Genomic DNA, 19,115 nt, shown 5'->3' on the forward strand with positions numbered 1-19,115 from the left:
TATGATCATCTCAATAGATGAAGAGAAAGCTTTTGACAAAATTCAATGCCTATTTATGATAAAAACGCTGCAGAAAGTAGGCATAGAGGGAACTTTCCTCAACATAATAAAGGCCATAGATGACAAACCCACAGCCAACATCATCCTCAATGGTGAAAAACTGAATGTATTTCCACTAAGATCAGGAACAAGACAAGGTTGCCCACTCTCACCACTCTTATTCAATATAGTTTTGGAAGTTTTAGCCACAGCAATCAGAGAAGAAAAGGAAATAAAAGGAATCCAAATCAGAAAAGAAGAAGTAAAGCTGTAACTGTTTGCAGATGGCAAGATACTATACATAGAGAATCCTAAAGATGCTACCAGAAAACTACTAGAGCTAATCAATGAATTTGGTAAAGTTGCAGGATACAAAATTAATGCACAGAAATCTCTGGCATTCCTATACACTAATGATGAAAAATCTGAAAGTGAAATCAAGAAAACACTCCCATTTACCATTGCAACAAAAAAAATAAAATATCTAGGAATAAACCTACCTAAGGAGACAAAAGACATGTATGCAGAAAATTATAAGACACTGATGAAAGAAACTAAAGATGATACAAATAGATGGAGAGATATACAATGTTCTTGGATTGGAGGAATCAACATTGTGAAAATGACTCTACTACCCAAAGCAATCTACAGATTCAATGCAATCCGTATCAAACTACCACTGGCATTTTTCAGACTAGAACAAAAAATTTCACAATATGTATGTAAACACAAAAGACCTCGAATAGCCAAAGCAATCTTGAGAATGAAAAACAGAGCTGGAGGAATCAGGCTCCTTGACTTCAGACTATACTACAAAGCTACAGTAATCAAGACAGTATGATACTGGTACAAAAACAGAAATGTAAGTGAATGGAACAGGAAAGAAAGCCCAGAGATAAACCCACGCACATATGGTCACATTATCTTTGATAAAGGAGTCAGGAATGTGCAGTGGAGAAAGGACAGCCTCTTCAATAAGTGGTGCTGGGAAAACTGGACTGGTACATGTAAAAGTATGAGATTAGAACACTCCCTAACACCATAAACAAAAATAAACTCAAAAAGGATTAAAGACCTATATGTAAGGCCAGAAACTGTCAAACTCTTAGAGGAAAACATAAGCAGAATGCTCTATGATATAAATCACAGCAAGATCCTTTTTGACCCACCTCCTAGAGAAATGGAAATAAAAACAAAAATAAACAATTGGTACCTAATGAAACTTCAAAGGTTTTGCACAGCAAAAGAAACCATAAGCAAGACCAAAAGACAACCCTCAGAATGGGAGAAAATATTTGCAAATGAAGCAACTGACAAAAGATTAATTTCCAAAATTTACAAGCAGCTCATGCAGCTCAATAACAGAAAAACAAACAACCCAATCCAAAAATGGGCAGAAGACCTAAATAGACTTTTCTCCAAAGGAGATATACAGACTGCCAACAAACACATGCAAACAATGCTCAACATCATTAATCATTAGAGAAATGCAAATCAAAACTACAATGTACCAAAATGTTCCTTGCAGCTCTATTTATGATAGCCCAGAGATGGAGACAACCTAAGTGCCCATCAACGGATGAATGGATAAAGAAGATGTGGCACATATATACAATGGAATATTACTCAGCCATAAAAAGAAACGAAATTGAGCTATTTGTAATGAGGTGGATAGACCTCGAGTCTGTCATACAGAGTGAAATAAGTCAGAAATAGAAAGACAAATAGTGTATGCTAGCACATATATACGGAATTTAAGAAAAAAAAATGTCATGAAGAACCTAGGGGTAAGACAGGAATAAAGACACAGACCTACTGGAGAACGGACTTGAGGATATGGGGAGGGGGAAGAGTGAGCTGTGACAAAGCGAGAGAGAGGCATGGACATATATACACTACTAAACATAAGGTAGATAGCTAGTGGGAAGCAGTCGCACAGCACAGGGAGATCAGCTCGGTGCTTTGTGACTGCCTGGAGGGGTGGGATAGGGAGGGTGGGAGGGAGGGAGATGCAAGAGGGAAGAGATATGGGAACATATGTATATGTATAACTGATTCACTTTGTTATAAAGCAGAAATTAACACACCATTGTAAAGAAATTATACCCCAATAAAGATGTTAAAAAAATAATAAAATAAAATAAAATTTTAAAAAAAGAAAGAAATGAAATAGAAACAAAGAAAACAATAACAAAGATCAATAAAACTAAAACCTAGTTCTTTGAGAAGATAAACAAAATTGATAAACCTTTAGCCAGATTCATCAAGAAAAAAAGGGAGAGGACTCAAATCAATAAAATTAGAAATGAAAAAAAAGAGATTACAACTGACACCACAGAAATACAAAAGATCATAAGAGACTACTACACTACAAGCAACAATATACAATTAAGACAGACAACCTTGAAGAAATGGACAAATTCTTGGAAAAGTACAACCTTCCATGATTGGACCAGGAAGAATTAGAAAATATAAATAGACTAATTACAGGTAATGAAATTAAAACTGTAATTAAAAATCTTCCAACAAACAAAAGTCCAGAACCAGATGGCTTCATAGGTGAATACTATCAACCATTTAGAGAAGAGTTAACACCTATCCTTCTCAAACTCTTCCAAAATATAGCAGAGGGAAGAACACTCCCAAACTCCTTCTATGCGGCCACCATCACCCTGATACCAAAACCAGCTAAAGATATAACAAAAAAAGAAAATTATAGACTAATATCACTGATGAAAATAGATGCAAACATCTGCAACAAAATACCAGCAAACAAAATACAACAACACATTAAAAGGATCATACACCATGATCGAATGGGATTTATCCCAGGGATGCAAGTATTCTTCAATATATGCAAAACAGTCAATGGGAAACACCATATTACATTAAAGAATAAAAACAATATGATCATCTCAATAAATGCAGAAAAAGCTTTTGACAAAATTCAACACTGATTTATAATAAAAACTCTCCAGAAATTGGGCATAGAGGGAACCTACCTCAACATAATAAAAGCCATATACAACAAACCCACAGCAAACATCATTCTCAATGGTGAAAAACTGAAAGCATTTCATCTAAGATCAGGAGCAATACAAGGATATCCACTCTTCCCACTATTATTCAACATAGTATTGGAAGTCCTAGCCACAGCAATCAGAGAAGAAAAAGATATAAAAGGAATACAAATTGCAAAATAAGTAAAACTGTCACTGTTTGCAGATGACATGACACTATACATAGAAAATCCTAAAGATGCCACCAGAAAACTACTAGAACTAATCAGTGAATTTGGTAAAGTTGCAGGGTACAATATTAATGCACCAAAATTGCTTGCCTTCCTATACACTAACAATGAAAGATCTGAAAGAGAAATTAAGGAAACAATCCCATTTTTGCAACTAATAGAATAAATACATAGGAATAAACCTACCTAAGGAGGCAAAAGACCTGTGCTCAGAAAACTACAGAACACTGATTAAAAAATCAAAGATAACATAAACAAATGGAGAGATATACCATGCTCCAGGATTGGAAGAATCAATATTGTGAAAATGACTCTACTACCCAAAGCAATCTACAGGTTCAATGCAATCCCTATCAAGTTCCCAGTGGCATTTTTCACAGAACTAAAACAAAAAATTTTACAATTTGTATGGAAACACAAAAGACCCCGAATAGCCAAAGCAATCCTGAGAAAGAAAAACAGAGCTGAAGGAATCAGACGCCCTAACTTCAGACTATACTACAAAGCTACCGTAATCAAGACAGTATGGTACTGGCAGAAAAACAGAAATATAGATCAATCTAACAGGTTAGAAAGCTCAGAGATAAACCTATACACATATGTTCACCTTATCTTTGACAAAGGAGGGAAGAATATACAATAGAGAAAAGACAGCCCCTTCAACAAGTGGTGCTGAGAAAACTGGACAGCTACAGGTAAAAGAATGAAATTAGAACACACCCTAACACCATACACAAAAATAAACTCAGAATGGATTAAAGACCTAAGCGTAAGGCCAGACACTATAAAATTCTTAGAGGAAAACATAGGTAGAACACTCTATGATATAAATCACAGCAAGATCTTTTTTGACCACGCCCCCTCCTAGAGTAAGGGAAATAAAAACAAAAATAAATGGGACCAAATAAAAATTAAAAGCTTTGACACAGCAAAGAAAACCATAAACAAGATGAAAAGACAACCTTCAGCATGGGAGAAAATGTTTGCAAAGAAACAACTGACAAAGGATCAATCTCCAAAATATACAAGCAGCTCATGCAGCTCAATATCACAAAAAACAAAAACCCAATCCAAAAATGGGCAGAAGACCTAAATAGACATTTCTCCAAATAAGACATACAGATGGCCAACAAATGCATGAAAAGAAGCTCAACATCACTAATCATTAGAGAAATGCAAATGAAAATCACAATGAGGTATCACCTCACACTGGTCAGAATGGCCATCATCAAAAAATCTACAAACAATAAATGCTAGAGAGGGTGTGGAGAAAGGGGAACCTTCCTACACTGTTGGAGGGAATGTAAATTGATCCAGTCACTATGGAGAACAGTATGGATGTTTCTTAAAAAACTAAAAACAGAACTACCGTATGACCCAGCAATACCACTACTCGGCATATACCCTGAGAAAAGCATAATTCAAAAAGAGACATGTACCACAATGCTCATTGCAGCACTATTTACAATAGCCAAGACATGGAAGCTATCTAAATGTCCATCAACAGATGGCTGGATATAGAAGATATGGCACATATATACAATGGAATCTTAGCCATAAAAGGAAGGAAATTAAGTTATTTGTAATGAGGTGGAAGAACCTAGAATCTGTCATACAGAGTGAAGTAAGTCAGAAAGAGTTAAACAAATACTGTATGCTAAAGCATATATATGGAATTTTAAAAAGCAGCACTGATGAACCTAGGGACAGGGCAGGAATAAAGACACAGAAGTAGAGAATGGACTTGAGGGCATGAGGGGAAGGGGAAGCTGGGATGAAGTAAGAGAGTAGTATTGATGTATATACACTACCAAATGTAAAATGGATGGCTATTGGGAAACAGCTGCATAGCATAGGGAGATCAGCTCGGTGCTTTGTGATGATCTAGAGGGATGGGATAAGGAGGGTGGGAGGGAAGCTCAAGAGGGAGGAGACATGGGGATATATGTATACATATAGCTGATTCACTTTGTTGTACAGCAGAAACTAACACAATTTTGTAAAGCATTTATATTCCAATAAAGATGTGGGAAAAATAAATGGGTGAATTGATAACATAATCAGATAACTTCCAGGAGGTAGAGCTCATTGGGGTCCACTTTATAGGCTACCAACCACATCCTCTACTAGAATATAAGGTTCATATTATTTTTACTGCTATATACCAGAGCGTAGAACAATGTCTGGCTACAGAGTAATCACCTGTTAATCATATGAATTAAGTTACTACTCTCCCACTGCTTTCTTGCCTAGGCCTTCTGTTCCCACTAAAATGAGAAGATACTTTCTGTGGTGTCTTAGATTTAGAATTTTGTACATGCCTATACCCCCACTGAGAGTTTTCTCCTTCCAACCCTAACATGTTATGAGTCAGTCCAGCACTTCAGAGCTCAGGTCAGATCATGCCACCACTACCCCCACTACCTTCCCCCCAAATCCCTATGACTCTTTCTAGCTTTTCTGAGCTCATGTGGTGCCTGTACCACATAGCTTTGTGGTTACTTATGTATAAGTCTTATTCTTTCAGACTCTGAGCTTCTTGATATCAAATATCAAATACCATGTATTCACCCAATATAAGCCCAGCCAAGGTTGGTGCAACATCTGTCTATATGGCTGTCATAGAAACCTGTCAGAGTCCTTTGCCACACATATTAGTGTCAAATATGTTATTGGTTTCACTCTTTTGTTATTTCCTGTTTCCACTAAATGTTTTGTATGTATTTGCTGAGTAACTGAATTCAAGTCCTTGAATCATTTATGAATGAATGCCATGAGCCTCTGTTTTCCTTTTGACACTGAGATTTATGTTGGCCAAGTGTCATGACTCTAATTTTAATTCTAAAATGGAGTTTTCTGCCACTCTATACATATCCTTTCAAGTGGAAGAGTGGTCAGAGAGAAGGCAGGAAGAACAGGAGGAAAAATAGAGGCAGACTAGACATAAACTGAATTAGACAGCAAAGAGCACTGGACATTAGCTTTCCCAACAGTAAAAAAGATGAAGCAGACAGTGGTGGTATAGGATATGAGTAAATTTCCTTTATGTTCTGAATTCCTAAGTCTTCAAAGGTGGGCTCTTTTGGAGTGTCTTCAAAGCAGCTGAAATTGCCTGGACCCCCATTTTCTTTGAATTTCACCTGCAAATTCTTAGGCGCAACAGCAAGGAGGGCTCAAGCCAGACTAATCCAGGGTGCTCATTAACTACATCATCTACAGAAACTAATTGCTCCGTGCCTCTGTTTCCACCCAGTATTGCTTTATGTAGAGAGAGTAATCCAAGTTCTTGAGTCTTCCCAGCCATAGGGATTTGTTATCCAAAAAGATACTCTTCAGAACACAGAATTCAAGATTATTCATGTAAGCCAGAATAATAGGGATCATCTTCCTAATTTTACAAGATTGTTTAGAAGGCAGTAATAATAAGTGGATGCTTTTTTATGACATGGAAAGAATTTGTATAAAGTCAGGCTAAGGATTTTATGAAGACATACCACAGCTGCCATATTTGTCATGTTGACCTAATTATCAAAATATTGTCTTCCCTTGGCCCAACTACAGTAGTCCAATAAAGTTGCTGCCTAACGTTTCTAGGGTTCAATAAACCTCCTTTGCCTGAGTCTTGGAGAGCCAACAGATGACACCTGGTTCATCTCAAAATTTGATATGAATCCAAAGTTGCAATCCAGCTAGATTAGTGCATGTTCTACAGAAGGATGGAAGAAAGAACAGAATTGGAGCCATATTTTACTGCCTCTCTGGATGTAAGTAGAATACCTTCTAGGGAGAAAGTTTTTGGGCTATTTTAGGATACTCAGGTTGTACAAACATATAAGACTGGGCTCAGAATCAAACCAAAAGTTAAAACAGATTTTTGAGTATGATAAGAATTCTCATTAGAAGTACAGCAAATGAGTCTTATACCTAAAATAAGCATATAACATTTTAGTAGCTTGATGTTTCAAAGGTCAATAGGCAGTGCCATATGGTGTGTGTGTGAGTGAGTGTCTGCACGTGCGTGTGCACAGGCCTGCATGCCTTAAAACAGCAAACTATATTTGCATCCTCTGATCCATTAGCTCTGACAGCAGTAAACAATTTACAGAAGCTTAAAGCTTATGGATTGCGGGGTTGATTTGACTTAAAGGCAAAAGATTTGTCCAGAATTTTGCATGTTTTGATAAAACATTTCAGAGTTTCCCTCAGTGTACTCAGCAGCATTTACTGCAGGTGCTGGCAAATCACAGTGGGCAATTCTTACTTAAATATGTATAGGATCAAATGGCCTTTCTGCTCACATGCTATCCACTTTTCTGCTTATTTGTTTGTTTTCTCAGCTACCCAGAATAGTGAAAATATACACCAAAGTTTTAGTTTCGGTTTTGTTTTTTCTGGAGAGTCAACTACATCTTTGTGAGAGCAGTGGTCATGACAGATAACATGGTAATGATCCAAACTTTATCTGACTATGCTGGAATCCTGTTCAATAACAAAGAAATTCATATACATTGCTCAGCTCAAGGCTGTGGACTGCACAGGTTGGGTGGGTACACGATGGCTGTGATTTGGGGAAATAATCATTTTCATGACAAAGGAGGATGAGTGTTTCTTTCTCTTGCCCTTGCTTTATTTTGCCATTTTCTTTTTCTTTGAATGCTACTTACTCAGATCCATGCTCCAATCAAGGCTTCTTTATAATGCTTGTCTCTATTTGTCAGAATAAGGTCATGTATTAGGCTAGTAAGAACTAGCTATTTATGGCACTAATTACTTTTTAAAGAAAACCTCAAAAGAGAGACAAACCAAATCATCTCTACTTGTGTTTTTCTTTTCTATTTATTTTTTATTGAAGTATACTTGATTTACAATTTTGTGTTAGTTTCAGGTGTACAGAAAAGTGTATATATATATATATATATATATATATATATATATACACATATATATATACACACACACATTTTTTCAGATTCTTTTCCACCGTACATCATTACAAGATATTGAACACAGTTCCCTGTGCTATACAGTAGGATCCTGCTGCCCATCCACTCCATATATAGTAGTGTGTAAATGTCAATCCCCAAATCCCAATTCACTCCCCGCTTTTCTCCCTTGGTAACCACAAGCCTGCCCTCTGTCTGTGAGTCTATTTCTGCTTTGTAAATAAGTTCATTTGTGTCATTTTTTTTAGATCCCACATATAAGTGATGTCATACAATATATGTTTTTAAATTCAGAAGATGTAGAACCTGTAAGATCTGTGTGAAGAAGAGAATTCAGGGAGACAAGGCAATCTCAGCATTTTCTAGCTTATACCATCTCTCCCCAGAGAGGAAAGTAATGTGTTTATGACTCTCTTCTTATACATTAAATATATTTTTCAAATATTTAGGAAATGTTCAGACTCTTGAAAAATTACATCTAACAGGGAAAAAAGTCCCCAGAAATATATCTATATATAGATATATAGAGAGAGTTTTTTTTCTGGTGTAAGTGCAAAGAAAACCACCAGAGTTGAATGCACAGTTTGGTGGGATGGAAATAATCAGGCAGACAGGCCAAGCGTTTAAAAATTCTGGTTTTAGATGTCAGAACAACATTAGAAATCATTAGTAGAATGAGTCTAGGTTCCAGGTATGATCATTTAAAGAAAAAGCAAGATCACCTTGACTCCCTGTTAAACATACCTAAAGATACCTATGCCAACTAGATTTTATTTTGTTAGAAGTCTTTCCAACTCAAGTAAGCTATGCAAATTGTAGCTATAGTGCACAAGAACAGATGAGCCATGGAGTAGAGAGCCTATACATTTCTACCTTATATTAGTAATGGCATATTGTATACACACAGCCAACTCTTGATCCAGACATAAATGCACACATTTTTATAGATCACCAGAGTGATTGATGTGACAAAATCCAGAACTGATCCCTATGCAATCATTCTACAGATTGAAGAGATGATTAAAAATCCTTTCAAATGGGAAGAATGGCATCAATATGTTATAAGCATCTCTGAGGGAGATAGAAATTACAAGCCTGGGTTAACCTAAAATATCACTTGTTTAGTTTTGGATGGGCCTCAGGAAAAGGGGAGAGATAAAGAAAAGAAAGTTTTCTTGCCCGAAGTTAAGATTTATAATGTAATGAATGCTCCAGGAGAGCAGAGATTTTGTCTGTTTCTGTTTTTCCCTTTTCATTGCTAAATAACTTACATGCAGAGGTGCTTCACGGTAAATTTCCCTACACGTGTTGGTTTTGAAGTGAACATAATACATCCTCCCACCTGGCTATTAGCATAGTCCCCTGACTGGTCTCTTTGCTCTTATATTCACTCTGCAATTCTCTACCTAGTCTCCAAGCAACACAAGTGCAATTTTTTTTACAAAACAAATCCCTTCCTCTGCTTAGGAGCCCTTCTTGACCCAGCTCTGCCTACGACAGAGACTTTCCCTTTGACCACTCCGCCATCCTCTATGGCCCTCCAGCCACTCCAGCCTTTAATCCAATTCTTAACTGGGTCAAGGGCACTTTTGTCTTTGGGCCTTTGCACCAGCTTTCTCCTCTGGAATGTCCCACTTTGTTCAGGTGGTTGGCCTTTCTGCTCATTTAAATCTCAACAAAATGTCTTTAAATAAAAATAGGAACAAAATGGCAACCAACACTTTTACAGCACGTACCAAGTGCCTAGCATCGAAGTGCTTTACACACATTTTTATTCATAAATTTATAACCTTTTCACCCATTTCTCCCATCTCCCTAACCCCTGCCTCTGGCAACCACCAATCTGTTCACTGTATCTATGAGTTGTTTTTTTTTTTCCACATATAAGAGAGATCACATGGTATCTCTCTTTTCCCTGTCTGATTTATTTTACTCGGCATAAGATCTGGAGGTCTGTCCATGGTGTTGCAAATGACAAGATTTCATTCTTTTTTATGGCTTAATAATATTCCATATATGGAATGGAATATATATAAAATGAAATCTTTTATATATATGATATCTCACATCTATGTATCTATATACCTGTAGATATATAGATATACATATATATTTATAGATAGATAGATAGTTATACTTTACATATATATGTATTACATCTTTTTTATCCATTTATCTCTCAATGGACAGTTAGGCTGTTTCCATATCTTGGCTATTGTGAATAATGCTGCAATGAACATGGGGGTGCAGATAGCTTATCAAGTTGGTGTCGTCATTTTCTTTGGATAAATACCCAAAAGTGGAATTGCTGGATCATATGGTAGTTCTATTTTTAATTTTTAACTCATTTAACATTAATTTAAAAATTGTGGGATTCCCTGGTGGCGCAGTGGTTGAGAGTCTGCCTGCCGATGCAGGGGACACGGGTTTGTGCCCTGGTCTGGGAAGATCCCACATGCTGCGGAGCGGCTAGGCCTGTGAGCCATGGCCGCTGAGCCTGCGTGTATGGAGCCTGTGCTCAGCAACAGGAGAGGCCACAACAGTGAGAGGCACGTGTATTGCAAAAAAAAAATCAAATAAATAAATAAATAAAAATTGCAAGCAGATCCTATAGCTATCAACCTCATTTTCAGATGAAGAGACTAAGGCACAGAGTCTAAGAAAACTGCCTATGGTCAGACACTTGTAAATAATGGAAATAAATTTGATCCCATATCCGAAGTTCATTATTAACTCCTTCATGATTCTGCCTTTCAGAAAATTGCCACCCAGTTACTTTCTACCATATCACCTTATTTTAATTTTCTTGAGAGCACCTATCACCATATGATGTTTTTCATATCTATTTATTTCTGTGTATATATATATATATATATATTTCTTTACTTTTACAAATTATTGTCTGTCTCTTTTCTTCTAAAATATAAGTTTTCTGAGCCAAGGTGCATTTCTGCTTTGTTTACAGCAGAGTATCTGGCATTGAGAGTAGTTCTTAACATGTAGGAAGTACCCATCAAACATTTGCTGAAGAATTAATTAGCAGCCTAACAGGTGTGTTCCTATCTGGTTGTCAGTGCAGGCCTCCAAGATGGTGAATTGGATCTGGCTATTCATCTCACGGAATTCAGAGTCCTTAACCATTAGTTTAGGTAGAGGCGATCAAAGCTAATGATTCACACTGACCAAGCTGAGTAGAGATTAATCAATAAATCAGAATGACAATTTGTTAATTTACCATGAGTAATGTTTCTGTCAGCCAAAAAGAACATTCACCACCTGTAAGAGAAGCCTCCATGGGAAAGCAAATTAAGATCAGAAGGTTGCTCAGCAAATATAAAACCAAAGCAAAGGGAATTTGAAGATTTACAAGATATTTTAATCAAGCAATGGCAGCTCTTTGAATTGTCCTTCCCAACTACCAGGCAATTCTAACCAATAGGCCAGACTTTCTAGTCAACAAGGACTCTCATCCTTTCACAAGGATTATACAGTCTCACTGTCCAATGCTAGGAATGTTTATTCTCCAGCTGACCTCAAGGCTCTTTTGGTTTTTTTAACATCTTTATTGGAGAATAATTGCTTTACAATGGTGTGTTAGTTTCTGCTTTATAACAAAGTGAATCAGCTACACATATACATATGTCCTCATATCTCATACCTCCTGCATCTCCCTCCTTCCCACCCTCCCCATCCCACCCCACTAGGTGGTCACAAAGCACCGAGCTGATCTCCCTGTACTATGCGGCTACTTCCCACTAGCTATCTATTTTAAGTTTGGTAGTGTATATATGTCCATGCAACTCTCTCACTTTGTCCCATCTTACCCTTACCCCTCCCTGTATCCTCAAGTCCATGCTCTAGTAGGCCTGCATCTTTATTCCCATCTTGCCCCTAGGTTCTTCATGACCATTTTGGTTTTTTTTAGATTCCATATATATATGTGTTAGCATACGGTATTTGTTTCTCTCTTTCTGACTAACTTCACTCTGTATGACAGTCTCTAGGTCCATCCACCTCACTAAAAATAACTCAGTGTTGTTCCTTTTTATGGCTGAGTAATATTCCATTGTATATATTTGCCACATTCCATTTATCCATTCATCTGTTGATGGACACTTCGGTTGCTTCCATGTCCTGACTATTGTAAATAGAGCTGAAATGAACATTTTAGAACATGACTCTTTTTGAATTATGGTTTTCTCAGGATATATGCCCAGTAGTGGGATTGCTGTGTCATATGGTAGTTCTATTTTCAGTTTTTTTGTTTTCTTCTTATATGTTGAGCTTTCTTTTTAATTTATTTATTTTTATTTTTGGCTGTGTTGGGTCTTTGTTTCTGTGCCAGGGCTTTCTCTAGTTGTGGCAAGCGGGGGCAACTCTTCATCGCAGTGCACGGGTCTCTCACTGTCGTGGCTTCTCTTGTTGCAGAGCACAGGCTCCAGACACGCAGGCTCAGTAGTTGTGGCTCACGGGCCTAGCTGCTCCATGGCATGTGGGATCTTCCCAGACCAGGGCTCGAACCCGTGTCCCCTGCATTAGTAGGCAGATTCTCAACAACTGCACCACCAGGGAAGCCCTATTTTCAGTTTTTTAAGGAACGTCCATACTGTTCACCATAGTGGTTGTATCAATTTACATTCCTACCAACAGTGCAAGAGGGTTCACTTTTCTCCACACCCTCTCCAGCATTTATTGTTTGTAGATATTTTTATAATGGCCATTCTGACCGGTGTGAGATGATATCTCATTGTAGTTTTGATTTGCATTTCCCTAATGGTTAATGATGTTGAGCATTCCTTCATGTGTCTGTTGGCAATTTGTATATCTTCTTTGAAGAAATGTCTATTTAGGTCTTCTGCCCATTTTTGGATTGGGTTGTTTGTTTTTTTAATATTGAGCTGCTTGTGAATTTTGGAGATTAATCCTTTGTCAGTGGCTTCATTTGCAAATATTTTCTCCCATTCTGAGGGTCTTTTCGTCTTGTTTATGGTTTCCTTTGCTGTGCAAAAGCTTTTAAGTTTCATTAGGTCCCCATTTCTTTATTTTTGTTTTTATTTCCATTTCTCTAGGAGGTGGGTCAAAAAGGATCTTGCTGTTTTTTTATGTCATAGGGTGTTCTGCCTATGTTTTCCTCTAAGAGTTCTATGGTGACTGGCCTTACATTTAGGTCTTTAATCAATTTTCAGTTTATTTTGGTGTATGGTGTTAGGGAGTGTTCTAATCTCATACTTTTACATGTACCTGTCCAGTTTTCCCAGCACCACTTATTGAAGAGGCTGTCTTTTCTCCACTGTATATTCTTGCCTCCTTTATCATAGATAAGGTGACCATATGTGCATGGGTTTATTTCTGTGCTTTCTATCCTGTGCCATTGCTCTATATTTCTGTTTCTGTGCCAGTACCATACTGTCTTGATTACTGTAGCTTTGTAGTATAGTCTGAAGTCAGGGAGCCTGATTCCTCCAGCTCTGTTTTTCTTTCTCAAGATTGCTTTGACTATTCGGGGTCTTTTGTGTTTCCATACAAATTGTGAAATTTTTTCTTCTACTTCTGTGAAAAATGCCAGTGGTAGTTTGATACAGATTGCATTGTATCTGTAGATTGCTTTGGGTAGTAGAGTCATTTTCACAATGTTGATTCTTCCAATCCAAAAACATGGTATATCTCTCCATCTGTATGTTTCATCTTTAATTTCTTTCATCAGTGTCTTAAAATTTTCTGCATACAGGTCTTTTGTCTCCTTAGGTAGGTTTATTCCTAGATATTTTATTCTTTCTGTTGCAATGGTAAATGGGAGTGTTTTCTTAATTTCCCTTTCAGATTTTTCATCATTAATGTAAACGAATGCAAGAGATTACTGTGCATTAATTTTGTATCCTGCTACTTTAGCAAATTCATTAATTAGCATAGTAGTTTTCTGGTAGCATCTTTAGGATTCTCTATGTGTAGTATCATGTCATCTGCAAACAGTGACAGCTTTACTTCTTCTTTTCCAATTTGGTTTCCTTTTGTTTCTTTTTCTTCTCTGATTGCTGTTGCTAAAATTTCCAAAACTATGTTAAATAATAGTGGTGAGAGTGGGCAACCTTGTTCCTGATCTTAGTGGAAATGCTTTCAGTTTTTCACCATTGAGGATGATGTTGGCTGTGGGTTTGTCATTGATGGCCTTTATTATGTTGAGGAAAGTTCCCTCTATGCCTACTTTCTGGAGGGTTTTTATCATAAATTGGTGTTGAATTTTGTTGAAAGCTTTCTCTGCATTTATTGAGATGATCTATGGTTTTTTTCCTTCATTTTTATAATATGGTGTATCACATTGATTGATTTGCGTATATTGAAGAATCCTTGCATTCCTGGGATAAACCCCACTTGATCATAGTGTGTGATCCTTTTAATGTGCTGTTGGATTCTGTTTGCTACTATTTTGTTGAGGATTTTTGCTTCTATGTTCATCAGTGATATTGGCCTGAATTTTTCTTTCTTTGTAACATCTCTGTCTGGTTTTGGTATCAAGGTGATGGTGGCCTCGTAGAATGAGTTTGGGAGTATTCCTCCCTCTGCTATATTTTGAAAGAGTTTGAGAGAGACACATGTTAGCTCTTCTCTAAATGTTTGATAGAATTCGCCTGTGAAGCCATTTTGTCCTGGTCTTTTGTTCGTTGGAAGATTTTTAATCACAGTTTCAATTTCAGTGCTTGTGATTGGTCTGTTCATATTTTCTATTTCTTCCTGGTTCAGTCTCAGAAGGTTGTGCATTTCTAAGAATTTGTACATTTCTTCCAAGTTGTCTATTTTATTGGCATAGAGTTGCTTTTAGTAATTTCTCATGATCTTTTGTATTTCTGCCATGTCAGTTGTTACTTCTCCTTTTTCATTTCTAATTCTATTGATTTGAGTCTTCTCCCCTTTTTTCTTGATGAGTCTGGCTAATGGTTTATGTATTTTGTTTTTCTTCTCAAAGAACCAGCTTTTAGTTTTATTGATCTTTGCTATCATTTCCTTCATTTATTTTTCATATATTTCTGATCTGAGCTTTATGATTTCTTTCCTTCTGATAACTTTGGGGATTTTCTTGCTCTTCTTTCTCTAATTGCTTTAGGTGTAATGTTAGGTTGTTTATTTGAGACGTTTCTTGTTTCGTAAGGTAGGATTGTATAGCTATAAGCTTCCTTCTTAGAACTGTTTTTGCTACAACCCATAGGTTTTGGGTTGTCGTGTTTTCATTGTCATTTTTTTCTAGGCATTTTTTGATTTCCACTTTGATTTCTTCAGTGATCATTTGGTTATTAAGTAGTGTGTTGTTTAGCCTCCATGTGTTTGTATTTCTTACAGATTTTTTCTGTAATTGACATCTAGTGTCATAGCATTGCGGTCAGAAAAGATACCTGATATGATTTCACTTTTCTTAATTTTACCAAGGCTTGATTTGTGACCCACAATATGATCTATACTGGAGAATGTTCCATGAGCACTTGAGAAGAATGTGTAATCTGTTGTTTTTGGATAGAATGTCCTATAAATGTCAATTAAGTTCATCTTGTTTAATGTATCATTTAAAGCTTGTGTTTCCTTATTTATTTTCATTTTGGATGATCTGTCCATTGGTGAAAGTGGGGTGTTTAAGTCCCCTACTGTGATTGTGTTACTGTCGATTTCCCCTTATATGGCTGTTAGTATTTGCCTTATATATTGAAGTGCTCCTATGTTGGGTGCATAAGTATTTACAATGTTTATATATTCTTCTTGGGTTGAGCCCTTGATCATTATATAGTGTCCTTGTTTGTCTCTTCTAATAGTCTTTGTTTTAAAGTCTATTTTGTTTGATATGAGAATTGCTACTCCAACTTTCTTTTGATCTCCATTTGCACGGAATATCTTTTTCCATCCTATCACTTTCAATCTGTATGTGTCCCTAGGTCTGAAGTGGGTCTCTTGTAGACAGCACATATATGGGTCTTGTTTCTGTATCCATTCAGCCAATCTATGTCTTTTGGTTGGAGCATTTAATCCATTTACATTTAAGGTAATTATCGATATGTATATTCCTTTTACCATTTTCTTAATTGTTTTGAGTTTATTATTGTAGGTCTTTCCATTCTCTTGTGTTTCCTGCCTAGAGAAGTTCCTTTAGCATTTGTTGTAGAGCTGGTTTGGTGGTGCTGAATTCTCTGAGCTTTTGCTTGTCTGTAAAGTTCTTAATTTCTCTGTCAAATGTGAATGACATCCTTGCTGGGTAGAGTAATCTTTGGTGTACGTTTTCTCCCTCATCACTTTAAATATGTCCTGCCAGTCCCTTCTGGCTTGCAGAGTTTCTGCTGAAAGGTCAGCTGTTAACCTTATGGGGATGCCCTTGTATGTTATTTGTTGTTTTTCCTTTGCTGCTTTAATATGTTTTCTTTGTATTTAATTTTTGTTATTTTGATTAATATGTTTCTTTGTGTGTTTCTCCTTGGTTTTATCCTGTATGGGACTGTCTGTGTTTCCCGGACTTGATTAACTATTTCCTTTCTCATTTTAGGGAAGTTTTCAACTAGAACCTCTTCAAATGTTTTCTCAATCCCTTTCTTTGTCTCTTCTTCTTCTGGAGCCCCTATAATTCGAATGTTGGTGCATATAATGTTGTTCAAGAGGTCTCTGAGACTGTCCTCAATTCTTTTCATTCTTTTTCCTTCATTCTGCTCTGTGGTAGTTATTTCCACTATTTTATCTTCCAGATCACTTATCCGTGCTTCTGCCTCAGTTATTCTGCTATTGATCACTTCTAGAGAATTTTTAATTTCATTTATTGTGTTGCTCATCACTGTTTGTTTGCTGTTTAGTTCTTCTAGGTTCCTGTTAAACATTTCTTGTATTTTCTCCACTCTTTTTCAAAGATTTTGGTTCATCTTTACTATCATTACTCTGAATTCTTTTTCAGGTAGACTGCCTATTTCCTCTTCATTTTTAAGGTCTGGTGGGTTTTTGCCTTGCTCCTTCATCTGCTATGTGTTTCTCTGTCTTTTCATTTTGCTTAACTTACATGTTTGGGGTCCCCTGTTAACAGGCTGCAGGTTCATAGTTCCTGTAGTTTTTGGTGTCTGTCCCCAGTGGCTAAGGTTGGTTCAGTGGGTTGTGTAGGCTTCCTGGTTGAGGCGACTAGTACCTTTGTTCTGGTGGATGAGGCTGGATCTTGTCTTTCTGGTGGGCAAGTCCACATCTGGTGGTGTGTTTTGGGGTGTCTGTGGACTTATTATGATTTTAGGCAGACTCTGTGCTAATGGATGGGGTTGTGTTCCTGTCCTGCTAGTTGTTTGGCATAGGGTGTCCAGCACTATACCTTGCTGGTCATTGAGTGGATTGGGTCTTGGCGTTGAGATGGAGATCTCTGGAATATTTTCCCCATTTGATATTATGTGGAGCTGGTAGGTCTCCTGTGGACCAGTGTCCTGAACTTGGCTCTCCCACCTCAGGGGCACAGCCCTGATGCCTGGCTGCAGCACCAAGAGCCTGTCCTCCACATGGTTCAGAATAAAATGCAGGAAAAAAGGAAGGAAAGAAAGAAGAAGGTAAAATAAAATAAATTTATTAAAATAAAAAATAATTATTAAGAAAAAAAATTTTAAGTAATAAAAAAACGGACAGAGCCCTAGGACAAATGTTAAAAGAAAAGCTATACAGACAAAATCACACACAGAAGCATATACATATACACTCACAAAAAGAGAAAAAGGGAGAAACATATATGTATCCTTGTTCCCAAGTCCACCTCCTCAATTTGGGATGATTCGTTGTCTATTCAGGTAATCCACAGATGCAGGTACATCAAGTTGATTGTGGAGATTTAATCCACTGCTCCTGAGGCTGCTGGGAGAGATTTTCCTTTCTCTTCTTTGTTCGCACAGCTCCCAGTTTTCAGCTTTGAATTTGGACCTGCCTCTGCATGTAGGTTGCCTGAGGGTGTCTGTTCCTCGCTCAGACAGGGCAGGGTTAAGGAAGCAGCTGATTTGGGGGCTCTGGCTCTCTCAGGCCGGGATAAGGGAGGGGTACGGATGCGGAGCGAGCCTGCGGTGGCAGAGGCCAGTGTGACATTGCACCAGCCTGAGATGTGCCATGCGTTCTCCAGGGGAAGTTGTCCCTGGATCACAGGACCCTGGCAGTGGCGGGCTGCACAGGCTCCCGGGAGCGGAGGTGTGGATAGTGACCTGTGCTTGTACACAGCCTTCTTGGTGGTGGCAGCAGCAGCCTTAGCATCTCATGCCCTCTCTGGGGTCCATGCTGATAGCCACGTCTTGCGCCCATCTCTGGAGCTCCTTTAAGCTGTGCTATTAATCCCCTCTCCTTGTGCACCAGGAAACAAAGAGGCAAGAAAAAGTCTCTTGCCTCTTTGGCAGCTCCAGACTTTTTCCCGGACTCCCTCCCGGCTAGTCGCGGTGCACCAGCCCCTTCAGACTGTGTTCACACAGCCAACTCCAGTCCTCTCCCTGGGATCTGACCTCTGAAGCCTGAGCCTCAGCTCGCAGCCCTGACCCGTCCCGGCGGATGAGCATACAAGCTTCTCGGACTTGTGAGTGCAGGTCGGCACTGATCCTCTGTGCGGGAATCTCTCAGCTTTGCCCTCCGCACCCCTGTTGCCAAACTCTCCTCCATGACTCCGAACCTTCCCCGCTCTGCCACCCCCAGTCTCCGCCCGCGAAGGGGCTTCCTAGTGTGTGGAAACCTTTCCTCCTTCACAGCTCCCTCCCACTGGTGCAGGTCCCGTCCCTATTCTTTTGTCTCTGTTTATTCTTTTTTCTTTTGCCCTACCCAGGTACGTGGGGAGTTTCTCTCCTTTTGGGAGGTCTGAGGTCTTCTGCCAGAGTTCAGTGGGTGTACTGTAGGAGTTGTTCTACATGTAGATGTATTTC

The sequence above is a fragment of the Leucopleurus acutus genome (assembly GCF_964270905.1).
Source record: "Leucopleurus acutus genome assembly, chromosome: 8".
NCBI lineage: Eukaryota > Metazoa > Chordata > Mammalia > Artiodactyla > Delphinidae > Leucopleurus > Leucopleurus acutus.